This window comes from Convolutriloba macropyga, chromosome 5 (genome assembly GCF_964194025.1).
Source record: "Convolutriloba macropyga chromosome 5, txConMacr16.3, whole genome shotgun sequence".
Lineage (NCBI taxonomy): Eukaryota > Metazoa > Xenacoelomorpha > Acoela > Convolutidae > Convolutriloba > Convolutriloba macropyga.
In genome coordinates this window covers 48,296,734-48,310,446 of record NC_134472.1, presented here as the reverse complement: position 1 = coordinate 48,310,446, position 13,713 = coordinate 48,296,734, and the positions used below count along the sequence as shown (strand labels likewise).

The 13,713-nt window shown below is 34.3% G+C and overlaps 1 protein-coding gene across 1 annotated transcript in view; it reads right to left on the bottom strand.

The window, feature by feature from the left end:
- Positions 1–9,059, bottom strand: part of LOC142339436 (UBX domain-containing protein 1-B-like) — a 394,986-nt gene extending 385,927 nt beyond the window's left edge. The window contains exon 1 of the mRNA XM_075389467.1: positions 9,047–9,059. The gene's annotated coding sequence lies outside the window, so the exon portion shown is untranslated. The remainder of the gene's footprint in view (positions 1–9,046) is intronic.
- Positions 9,060–13,713: the final 4,654 nt, after the last annotated feature.

The window sequence follows — 13,713 nt, the reverse complement described above, 5'->3', positions numbered from 1 at the left end:
TTACGGCTGCTAAGATTTTTGCGTGAACATATAAATTTAATCAAGAATTTCGTATAAGAAATTGGTTAGAAAAACAGAATACTGACAAGAAGAGTTGATGTCAATTGGCTGCCAAGTTCAAGAAGGGCTATTTTCGACCAGTACGTGTTCTATCTGTATCTAAGTTGCTTTACCCTAGCCAAAGAAGTGGGGCAACAACTGTTAGTTTGTGTAAAAAGAGTTTATATGTTGTATTAAGATTACGTTTTTATCAGGATCGCGTGTCCTGAAAACGGCATATGGTTGCCTGTCAGAAAAAACTTTAATAAATAAGAATTTTAAAGACACTGAAACCTCAAAAAAATGGCAAAAACAAATTTTGCTCCAACAGAAAAATTAGCCTCTCTATGTGAAAAACGGTGAGCTAAAATTAACACGGTGACGTTGTTCCTTCAAATCAAGAATTGAAAATTCGCAATTGCAATTATATGCCTGGCCATTGTCCTTCTGACCTCTATAGACAGTTCGGATCAAGCGACAGTTCGGATGCATGGAAGACTCCGATTGTGATGAGGGATCATTTTGCAGCGATTTGAAAATTTACGTAATTGGGGAAACAACGTAGAGAAGCATCCCCTTACGAAAACTTTGAACTAAAATTTGAGTAACTAAGTGTAGACAGTTAAATTCCTGATTATTCTGAAGGCATGTAAACTTTAACCTTGCGGTTATATTATTAATTTACATTTTTGGAAAGAAGAAAAATGTGTGACTGCTGATGGCAAAATTTCATAGAAATTAAAATCACCTTTCACGGACTGATTCGATTACTTCGAAAACAATTTAATGGACTGTAAATAATTTCGAATTGTGAATACATTCAACAGATTTCGGTTTTTTGGACTAATTCAATTCCAATATCTGATTACCAAATACAGTTTGAAGGTTTTACTTTAATAAATGAAATTTAATAAGATATTCCGTCGCACTCCAAAGTTATTTTTAAACAACGTTTATAGATGTCGTCTTGTAAATATCACTCATGAATTTCCCAATGGTAAATCAATTTGAACATAAACTCACTCTCACACATTGTTAGTTAACCATGTAGTGATGAACTGGAAAGACCAAGAACATTAGCACCAATGGGTTAGCCTATGCTCGCATGGGAAGCAAACCCCTACTTCTGGGGTCCTAACTTGTTGATCTTTGGAGTAATGAGATGCAATAGTGTTCACTATTTTGGTTTTTTTCAATTATAATTAATTATGTAACCTTCACGCTACAAAAATTTCGGTAAAAGCAATTTAGCTGTCAAAAAACTGTCATCTATTGTTAAAAGAGATAAATTTAGGCTGCTACAAATTGAAACCAAAGATTTTTGCCTTCTTCAAGTGCGATGAAAAAGGTATCAAAAATTAACATGGCTAGAACACAGGTTATTCAATTTCAAACTGATTTCTTCCCCACGAGCACTACTGATCGCTTTTAAAATTTTTATGGCGCTAATTTTTGTTCCGTTTGTTAAAAACATTTTGCTTATTGGTGGACATGGTTCTTTGCATGTTGAAACAAAAACTGATTATTACTGTATCTTAACCCTTGTTTTCAAAACAGGCAATAAGTTTTTAACAAAGTTAATTGGTTACATCATAAATTTTTTAAAACGTTACAAATCATCATCATTAATGTACAAAAATTGGATAATCCAATATTCATGGAAGTAAATTCTGCAGATATGCAAAAATCCAAAATGTTGAGTTTGAGCTTGGCTTTGGTTGAGGTATGAAAAACTGTATGACTATGACTTTTTTGTAAAACTGTAACACACGGATTTACACAAGACGATAGCACTGCATAGCCCTTCTCAGGTGATCGACAAACTAAATGTTGTTTTGTTTTTCGTTTGCATATGAGTAAACAGTGTTGTAACCACGAGGCTATTATAAGTGATGCTTTTACAATGGCAAACCCATTTGAATCAATTTGTTGAATTTTCTCTGCGGCAAATAATCCTAATATTTATACTTCAGGTTAGAAATACTTGTTCACTGAATAGGATTTTTTTAAAGCGCCTATCGGCTGGTAAATAATTTTCAATTTTATGTTTTTTTTCAGAAACAACATTAAAAGAGTCTCCTCTCTACTAAAAACAAAATTACCACGTTGTTGCCTAATGGTGCCAAAAATTTGCTGAACTAATATTGAACACTTCTTCAATTTAGGATGGATGAAATTATTCGATGCCGGTGTTTGATGTCAAGTTAAAAACAATAATGAATTGATCGAAAGTACTCATCGAGAGCAATAACATGTCTGTCTTTGTCAAGAAAACCCAAAGCATTGAGAATTTCAAAGTAAACGTGCTGATTAGTACCTGCTGACACGAGTTTTTCCCTAAATGTCAAACGGTCTTTATTTGTGACAATTTCAATCAAGTTCAGTTTTTCACGTTGAAAACGATTGGCTCTCTATGTTCCCAAGTGTGCTCCTTTCATCGCCATTGCCAAAATCATTCTTCAAACAAATTTTCTGGGTGGCCAGACAAATGGACAGCAAACTTTCTGTGTTTGTATAAATTGGATGGTTTTGAGAAGCGTTCTCTCAATTGCAATTAAAGCATGATATGCCATCGTCACTTATCTGACATAATTTTTTTAACGATTTTTAACTCGTAGTGTTTTTTGGCTTCTGATACTCCAGCAAAATCATTGGCTGCTATTGTGAAAGAGAAACAAAGTTTGACACCACTGAGTATGTGTTTGTCACATGAAAATATAAAAGCGGCTGGTTTTCGAATAAAGGAACTCTCCCGTGATATTGCTTTAGAGGCATCAAATGTCAAAACCCGCTAGCTCGTTGACAATGTGACCTCGAGAAGTAGGTTAACTCTGCCTGTATCTAATGATAAATCTGCACTTAGTTGAATTTCTCAAAAATTAGGGTTGTAATAACTTTTGAAGTCACTGTGAAAGAAACCAGTTCGCCCTTTACCGTTTCAATTGAAGCGACTTAAAAGACGCCGTTTTCAATCGTTGTTTTGAATCCATAATGCGTTTAATGGGACTTTTGTGTCGCCGACGTATTGATATTAAATGATACCTATATGCACAGTAGTCAACTGTTTTCCCGCAAGCATGTCAAATCGATAGGCTTCAATGTAGGTTTTCGCCTCACCATCGACTTTGATGTCCATGTTTTCCAGATAATCCAGCTTTTTATATATGAGTTCTGTTTCCAACCTGTATGAATTTGAAACCTAGCATACTTGGTATTTGTATTTTTGGACATGTGATTGTTTGATTCTGTCCAAAAAATATATACCAGTAGTTTTATTGTATTGATTACAGAAATTGGGAAGTCCAGTTGCAGTTTTTAGGGATTTGACTAAATACGCCTTATTTTCATAGTTTTGCGTATTGATAAAAGTTCGCTGTGTCCTTTTGTAAAAAGTCGTTACCTAAAAGCTAACATTCAAGAAATTGCAAATAATGATCCTCCGGTTGAATAGAACCTACTTTCATCACTTAATATGTAACATTTCTGTAAGTTTTTCTATGTGGAGTAGATAACCGAGAAATGTTGAATCTATGGAATTGGTATATGGAGCTTTTACATAACCTGTAGGAAAATTTAAACCCAATAACTTGAAAAGTGCACTATTAGACGATACAGTCATTTTCTAAGAGAATAAACGGGACACTCGGTTCGATTTACAAGGAGAAACAGCTAGCCCAGAATGATTCCTAAAAAAGCAAAAATAAGTTGAATTAAGTCAAAAAGATCAGAGTCTAATCGAATGCTAACATAGACACCCAAGTTTCCATCAAGACATCGGCATAAACACAATTTTGGCTCTTCTAACCCGAATATTGATAACAACTTTTTATATCATAAAACGTCAATCATAAAAACTCCTGAAATATACAAATACATAGTTTTGTGCATAAAGGTGAAATAAGAATTCTGAAAGACTGAAAAAGAAGTTTTGGCAGCCTCAAACTTAATTTGTTAACTGGGAACCTTGAAATACCATATTGTAACTTTGAAGTAGGAAAAAAATGTCTCATGTCATGAAAAGGTTAGTCGTTTTGCTGTCCGTCTCGGGCTTAAACAAGATGGCAACAGGAATGATTTCCTTGGCTTTAAACAATGTTATCAATAAAAACAGTTTTATTTTTCCGCCCCCAAACTTGTTTATACTTGGCAAGAAATATATGTAATAATAGCTAAAGGCGGGCTTAGCAAATATTTTTGACAAAATCCTGATTTTTAATTAGGAGAAATATTGATTTCCGCGAAATCAATTTTCGAACTCGAGAAAGTTTTGTTTAGATTGCCTCGTTGTCTTGTTAGCAGTTATTTAAAAAATTTTAAAATTTTTTCAGTGTTAACATCATAGAAGCCCTAATTAAGGAGAAATGCGTTCTAGGCCCAAGCCTAAAAAAACAAAGCATCTACGTTTCGAATAAAAACCAACCAGAACCTCGAACTAAGTCGTCTGCTGGCGTTGAATTAAACATAACGGTAAAATCAAAGACAAGCTCAAAAAACATCTGGTTGGCCTTTTGGAGGTTCTTTTAAGTCACAACGACGCTCTGGCTGAATTGAGGAGCTACAAAAAACGTGTCACCCTACTCCTGCCCTACTTTAAGAGGAGCCTCGACACTTTTCACCAAAAATCAGTAGTACGGAAAGCTATTACAGGTATTACTAATGATCTTCAGAAACTGAGACCAGGAGATATCTCATCGAGACACCATAGACAATCACTTACTGACTCGTCCCATGCTGGTAAGAAGAAAAATGTAACACAAAAAAAAACAGGAGATGCGGGTACGAAAGATAAGCAGGTAATAGCGAAACCATAGAAGACGCCAGTCCTTTTAAAACAAACTCCCTATTATGAGGATCATGTCCAATTTGTAAATCCAGACTTTGAATGAGACACTAGTACAAATAAAAAAAGTCCATCAAGCGTGAGCTCAACCTAGAAGCTCTCACACATTGTGCTATGTGATCGCAACGACGGTACTTCATCAGAAAACTAACGAAAGAAACGTTGAAAGCTAATTTCTGGTTTTAAGGATTTGCAGAATCACATATTAACACATTCCGCTAACACTTCGCAATTTTCACACGACTGCGAAAAGCGACGAGGGACTATTTTCAAAGGATACCTGCCAGGGCCGAGGTTTCACCCTTAATCCATCCCTAATTAACGGGGATTAGGATATAATGTGTATTCCACTCCTATTTATAGGGGAAAAGAGTGTGAGAGTGTAGTTTTTTTTAAAAAAAAATACACTACTTAAAATCTTTTTCCACTCTTTTTACACTCTTTGAAAATAGTGTACGTTAGGGTGTACCGATAAAAAATATTGCACTCTTACACAACTTCCATTATAACAAAATTGTATCTGTTGGCGCAATGGTTATGGCACAAAGTGAAAGTAACAAGTTCTGCATAGGGAAGATGACGGATGAGTCCTCACCTTATTCCTCAGAAACTGTATTTTACAAAAATTAAGGGTAAGACAACGGTTTTTCTGCACGCATGTCTAATGGATAGTTTTCAACGTAAGTTTTTGCCTCACCATTATCTTTCATGGCTATGTTTTCCAGAAAATCCAGCTTCTTAAATATGAGTTCTGATTCCAACCTGTATAAATTTGAAAACTAGAATACTAAATAGTTATCCCCGGCAAACATTGTGTAAAATTTATACTTCAGTTGAGAACACTTGTTCACCAAGTAAGTTTTTTTTCCAAATTTTTCCTCCTCTGGGTATTTTAAGAACATTTTTTTGATCACTTTTTTTGAGAGTTAACAGGAAAAAAAGATTGCTAACAATAAAAGTTCCACGTTGTTGCCCAATGTTCCACCAAAAATTAGTTGAACTGATATTGAACCATTCTTCAATTTAGGATGGTTGAAATCGTGCGATGCCTGTGTTTGATGTCCAGTCAAAAACTATAATAAAATGATCTCGGTACTCATCCCGAGGAATACCGCAACCGTTTTTCTCAAAAAAGTCCGAAGCACTAGGAATGGTAAAGCAAACGCGCTGCTTAGTAATGCAGACATCGGTGTTCCCACAATTGACAAACCATTTTTATTTATCATAATTTCAACCATGTTTCAACCATGTTTCAACCAAAATGAAAAAAGCAAAATGGACGGAAAAAGATATGAGGATCTTTTTTCAGGTAAACGATACATGCCCCGGGCCAATTGTTCACCCTTATTCCACCACTAATTAGCAGAAATTAGGATGTAATGCGTATTCCACTCCTATCTATCGAGAGAAGAGTGTAAGAGTGTTATTTAAAAAATACACTGTATTTACATTCTTTTTTCCACTCTTTTTACACTCTTTGCAAAGAGTGTACTATAGGGTGGACTGATAGAACACTAAACTCTTACACAACTAAAATTACCACCAAATTGAAACTAAAATTCAAGTATCAGTTGGCGCAATGGTTAATGAACAAAATGAAAATAACAAGTTCTACACAGGGAAGCTGGGGAGATGATTTCTCACCATCTACCTTTATTTTTATTTTTTAAAATTACACTCTATAAATTACACTCTTCCACCCTTAACTAAGCGGAAAAATACGGGCGTATTTTTTTGTTTTTACACTCTTTACATTTTTTTCACCGATTTTTTGAGCAAAATCTTCGGCCAAGATGAAATTTTATTGTTTCCTGCCTACAACACTTACAATAATTGAATCTGTCCCAAATGGATTTGAAAATTTTACTTTTCATTGCAACTATCGTGTCACTGTTGAAGTCAAACAGTAGTTTGGAACTGTTACCGCATAAGTGCTTGATGATAAAAATTATTGATGACTCTGACTATATACTTCTAAACTTCATCCGAACCTAGAGAAGTTTAGTCCGGGAAGCGGAACACATCTTATCTTCACTGTAGATAGTAATTTCGATTAATTGCGGATAATTCTCCCCTCAGTTGCTCTTACAGTTTAGATCAACAGAAACTTTTTTTCAGGAACAATCATTACTGAAGTAAATGTGTGATTGTTAAGTGACGAGTTCATTGGTTTCAATTAGGTTAAATCTATGGTTTAAATGTCATTGTTGGTTCACCAATTTTTTTTTCTCCAACAGCGGAAATTTGGCACGGGATAGAACCCTACTTAGCTTATGTCGGCATTCATACTTGAGTATATTATCGTTAAAACTGATTTTGTTGTTGCGTACGTAATGTAATCCTTCTGAAACGTTCAGTCTATTTGTGAGCCATCATATTGTTACTGATCATTTTGCATGCTCATATTTTCTTATCTCTCGCATCGGAAGGCATTTTTGTCTCACAAAATTGAAATAATCAACGTTCCGAAAAACACCGCCCACAATACCCGGGCCCGAGTGTCATTAAAGTTCAAGGATGGATCGTAGTATTTTCATTATGATTTTTACTATGCGCAGAGCTCTGATCATGGCACATACTTTTTATTTCATTGGTAATAATCCGAATTTGGAAAAACTCGATAGACATTCGCAGATATTAACTAATCTTCATATTGTTATTCAAAAAGGAATTTCAACATATGATTAATCAAAAAAGATTTTCAACATATGGTCTTTCGAAATAAACTGTGTTTCTGAAGCGTTTTTAAAGTAGTTTAAATGTTTTAATGTCTTTCCCGCATCCAGTTCTGCACCTGTCAGAAGAACGTGTTCAACTCTGCACTCGAATATGTACAGTTCTGAATGTGCCCCCCCCCCCCCCCCCTAAACGTGTCAATTAAACGTGTACAATTCGGCATTCATAATTCTTTACTCGTAATTTGAACCCGACCATGCACCTCTGACTTGGCACGCTTCAGTCGTCAACCGAAGCGGGCACGCTTCAAATGAAATATTTACACGTCGTACTTAAATAGCTGAAAAATGTGGGCAGACGTCTCCAGAATGCCATTTAATGTCTGCGTCATCCGTCAGGCATCCAAATGACGCAAACAAACAAACATGGCACTGAAAACAGTTTTTCTATTAGAATATCACGAATCAGCACTGATGTACTATGGCACGCGAGTTCGGGTGCTCATTTGCATGTCCAATCGCATGTTCTGGGGGGTTTTCGAACGTTCAATCCAATAGATGAACATAATCTCATTCTGCCGTACGCCCAAGCGTACGACAAATTGCTTTCAACATTGTTTGAAAATAAAAACTTTTAAGCCTCGGCCAATTTCATGCAGGTATGATGTTTGCTCGGTACCGGTTGACATTTGAATCAGTTTACGCAGTGCAGTCAGTTTCAGAAGTTAACCAATCAAAATTTCCATTCTGTTGGGCAGGTATTCAACTGAATGCAGTTGGAATACGCTTCAAAAAGTAAAGTTCTTAGGGGATCCAATCCGCAGTTTTCTATGATTTCTTGAAAGTGAAATACCAAACGCAAAATTTATCTGGAACATAAACACTTAATGCCATTTGCTTGGCCCAAAAAGGATGTTTTCGTTATACGTGATTCGTTCGGGTCAGGTGTAAAAATAAAGAAACATAGCAGGACAAGTCCTGACGTACAAATCAAAAAATTTTCATTGACTAAACAAAAAACTAGACCTGGAATGAACTATGAATGGATTGGAAAAACCATTTAGAAAAAAATTCGATCCAAAAAATCGAACAAAAATTAAAAATTAAAGTGAAATTGCCGCATGTGAACAAAAAACCACTAGCGAGAAAACGAATATTTGTTCAAACACCGTTGTCTCACTCTACTTTAAAATTAGAGTGAAAAAATTTCACGCCGCAAAATCACTCGCTTTTTTGCTCCACTTCTTGTTTCGGCGTGACCAAAATCACCACTCCAATTTGACTTCAATAATCATGAAAATGTGTGAACAGATCTTTAAAAAAATATAGCCGGAAGAATTCCGGAAACGACTCGTAGGAGAAAATTGTTTATAATAATGACTAAACAACTAGAACAACTATTGTGATGCCTAAGCCTTCACAAATGCCATAATAAAGTATGCCAGAATAGAAACTGCATTCAAAAACAAATTGAACAAAAAAAACTAGAAAAATTTAATAAGTTTTTTTTAATAGTACAAGTAAACATAAAGCCGAATAAAGTCGCTTTGCAATCAGAGCAATGAAAAACTAACAAAGCAATGGGCAAGTCATAATAGGCTAAGAAATTTGTCTAAGATAAAAAAAAGACAAATTGCAAAAAAATAGGAAAAAATAGTTTAAAATTTCTCAATTTTTCTGTCATTTTTCCTTAGCAAAAAATGTTTTATACCAACAAAACTTTAATCAATTGGTATCGGAAAATTTTTATGTAACAAGCTTCTAATCAAATCCCACGTAAATCTGTAAAACAAAAAACATACAAAATATCCTTAAATTTTGTCTAAAAATCAGCAAAACTGATCAAAAACCTCCAAATTAGCATTAAACTCAAATTAACTACTTGAAACTTTCAATTCTTATCAAAGCAAGGCTAAAACTAATACAATATCATAATCAAATCTCATAACCATCAAAAGTTGCATAAAAACTGCTTTTAAAAGCCGCATGTGAACAAAAAATTTCGCTCGCTTAGAGAAAATTTTCTCACACATCTATTTCTCGCTCTCTCAAAAACAGCGTTATGAACAAAAACCACTCTCTTTTCGCTCCATTCTTCACTTTTGTTCAGCTCAAAAATCACTCCAAATTTTTCACGTGTTTCAATTCCCGCTTCAAAAATAACTCCATTAGAATTGATTAAAAAAAATCTCCAATACTCCAATATTCCTCTTCGAGTCGTAAAAAGACAGCGCCCCAATACAATTCAAAATCTTTGAATTGTAAAAAAACAGCAACTGTTTGAAAATATGAGCACCTATGGTTATGGACAGCGTATTAATTTTTCATTCCATTGACAATTTCAAAACCTTTGTTCAGCTCCTAAAATAAGGTTAAACGAAAGTTCACGCCTCTAAACCAACTCTTTTTTGTTCACATTTGAAGAATCTTTTGAAGAGTCAATTAGAGTGCGCTTAGGAGTTCTGAAAAAAACCATAAACAATACAAGATAAACAATAGAATTTTTCGGATTGCTGGAAAAAATCAATTCGACGCAAAGCAAACTTTTAAAATTTTGTTTATGTTCATATTGTTTTAACAAAAAAAATGTGTCTAATAGCTAAAATATGCAGCAAAAACGGACTGCTGCTCTCAAAATCTGAGCTTTATAAGCCTTAAGTTGCGCATCAGCTTTATGCTGTGTTGATCCTTTATTATACAGATATTAAGCAACATGCTTCGTTTGATATTTCTGGCTGCATTCTTACATGCTTGTACAGCTGACACTATAATAGATTCTACAAACAAGACAATTGTACTGATTCAAGGACTACCTTGTGATGATGTCATAAACACTGACGTCATAGGGAAGGAGGCGAAGACAAGTTGGAGCCAGGAGTGTGATCATCTTTGTTCGCTGACTATCGGATGTCAATCATACACGTGGTCCAGACTAAACAGTAAATGTCAGATGTACAGAATGACAACTTCTGTTGCTGATCACTGTTACGTACAATCTCTCCATGACTTCTGGTATGATCATTAGTTATAAAAAATATGGTCATAACCACCTCTGAGGTGCCACACCGAAATCAAGCTTGTCCAGACCAAAGATGTCCGCAGAATGGGGGCTTCTGGCCTTTCATCTTGTTTCTGTACTATGTTAATTTGAATACACGACGTGCTTTCTCATTACATCATTTGTCCGAACATTTCAAATTAAAAGTCAATATTACGATTAACGTTAAACTTTGCTTCTAGCTGTCAATTTAGTGAATGCGTTCAATTTTGTTCATTCTCTTCATGTTTTAATCAAGTTTCTCTTAAGTTAAGGAAGTCTGAAAGATTTTCGACAAACAAATTTTCGGGGTCCGAGAAATGTGACTTAACTAAGCACCTTTGGTTGTTAGTTCTCAATCATCAAAGTCTGCTTTTAAATTACACAAAGCTTTCAAGGCATCATATATGTTACAGGTTCATCAAAAACTATGCTGCAAATCGCCACTTGTACATGACCAATTCAAACTACATGATACTGGCCAACAATACCAGCTCAGAGCGCAATGTGACCAACGAAGCGGAGCTCAGCAACACTTGTCTTTTACATACAGACAAAATGGCATGGGAACCTGCTAAACAGTATTGTGAGTCACTGGGTCTTGTTCTGTTCGAACCCAGAAGTGTTACAGAGGCAAGAGGGTTCTATGAGTGCGCCGGTTCCTCAGACTATAAAACTGCGTGGACTGGCTACCAGTGGAACGGAATAATTGCTGAGAATCCAGATTTTCTTGGATTCACTGGAGAGTATTATGCTGTACTGGGGTAATGTTGCATTCACATTGATCCAAATGACTCAAAATAGGTTATAAAAAACAAGCTGTTTCGAATATAGCATCCAAAACAATTTAATTTATTTTGCATTTATACGAGTTTCACAAAAAATACAATTATGACTCAAACTCAAACAAACTTGACTTAATTTTGACTTAATTAATAAAACTCTATTTTGATTTCATTAAACTATTTTGATTTTAATCTAAGAATCAAATAGTGAACTTTCATTTGATCATTGCTGTACATGATTTGTTTTTTCTACCAAACTTGATACTATTATATCCAAATCATTCATATAATCTTGCAACCACAATGGAAAGTGTGGAAACCCCCCTCGTCAAAAGGGGTGAAAATTTTAATCAAACAATCGGGTCTTTAAAAATTTGAAAACAAACCATCGTTTTGATTCAATGAGTGAACATTGGCTATCAACTTCACCAACCAGTTCGACTACATATTAAGAGTTTTTTGAAATTGCGAAGTTACAAATTAAAGGAAACTAACTTGAGCCAAATTCATTTCAAAAAAGATGCCGTTAAATGTATTTTGAGACGAAACTGACTTCTTGAGCAAGAAATGATCTACTTTGCCTGTTCTTATTGTTGTGTCAAAAAAAACTCACCACAAAAGCGATCGCCAATTAATTAATCTTCTAAGAAACTGCCTCATTCAAAACATCAGCTCGTTAAGCATTACGTAGGATGGGCGCGTAATTCCAACTTATTAGATAGTTTAATTTTATGCTTTATCTATAATGACTATCGCGGAGAATCATATTGTGAAGAAGCATTTCGGAAACCAGTCTAAATGTCAGTGCGTACACTCTTATTTTTGATGGAGAGTTTTTATTTAAGTTCCTCACTCATTTTTTCAAAAGGATCAACGAAAAAGGAATTTTAAAACGATTTTTTTGCAACAAAAAAATTAAAATTATAACCATACGGTTAAATGTATCTGAAACAAAAAATATTTCAAATCATTCAAACAATAATAATATAATAAACATCAACAATTTTCTTAAAGAATCACATTATAAAATTTTCTTTAAAATGATAAAAACGTTTTCTTAAAATGAGCTTCGATATCTTCAATAGCAAAAACCTGTTATTAAGAAACGACATATATGCTTAAATAAAAATATACGTTACAGTGTTTTCTTTTATGATTGTTGTTCCGACCCCACTTGTGGGGGGGGGGGAACTATATACTCAAATGAGTTTTTTTTGTTCAGTCAATTTTGGCCGATCGATATATTCATCGCAGAGAAATGTGAGTGGTATCATTAAAAAGCTGGTCCAGCGTATAATTCAAAAATAAAACGATTTTTTTTATTTTCGTTTTTTTTTTTCGAGGAGTTATCGAGGATTGTAGTTTGGTGTGAACACTGGATATTTGTGCACTTTTAGTGTGATTTTTCTTCAAATTAAGATATTTTCTATAAGAATAGTATTTCAAACTTAAATTTCGTGTTCCTAATAGACTAAAGGTGGTAAAAAAAGACTAGTTCTAATCTCATAGGAAACTTCAATATCAAAAAATTCGAAATCTATCTGAGAGCTCTTTTTTATAAAACATTTCTACCTTTAATTTGCTTTTTAAGACTCCTAGAGACAAGTCACTTTTCATATTGAGGTTAATGACAAACCTCCTTTACAGTTAAATGAAGCCCAATGAACAAACAATATCATTTTCAAAAATTGTTATTTTTAATTCGACTCTGAGTTTTCGTAATTCTAAATGAAATTTTGGATTTGTTTTTGAGGTTTTACTAATTCTTTGGAGTCTTATGTCATGGACGCATTGACTAACAGTGCAATATGTTCCGTAATGAGATATAAGTGAGCATATCTGGTGCTTTGAGTGGACAGCTAATGGCTGTTAAGAATTTAAAAATATTTTTTCGAAAATCTTTTTGAACATTAACCAATCATGAACTTATTATCGTGAACTCTAAGTCAGTCTCTGTTATGACAACACCCTATTCATCCTACTGTAACCAAATTTGATCTAGTTTGGGGTTTTATCTTCTAACTTTTAGTAATATGACTTCAAGGATACAAGATTTCAAAAAGGTTTAAATTTTTTTTGGATATTTCCCTATTATTGGTCACTTTTGAAATCTTCTCACATTATTCTAAAAGCGAAAGCTCCAATTGCTTAAAGAAGACGTTCAGTGGATTACAGATAACTTTTTCAGAGAAAAGTTTATGGTTTCAAATGGCTTCGACCTTTTCTTCTCGCAATTCTCTACTGATTTTTTTTGCCTGATTTTGTTGTTGTTTTCATAGTCATAAGACTTGTTGTGATGTCTTATTGGTCACCTATGCATGACAAACACCCCCTACT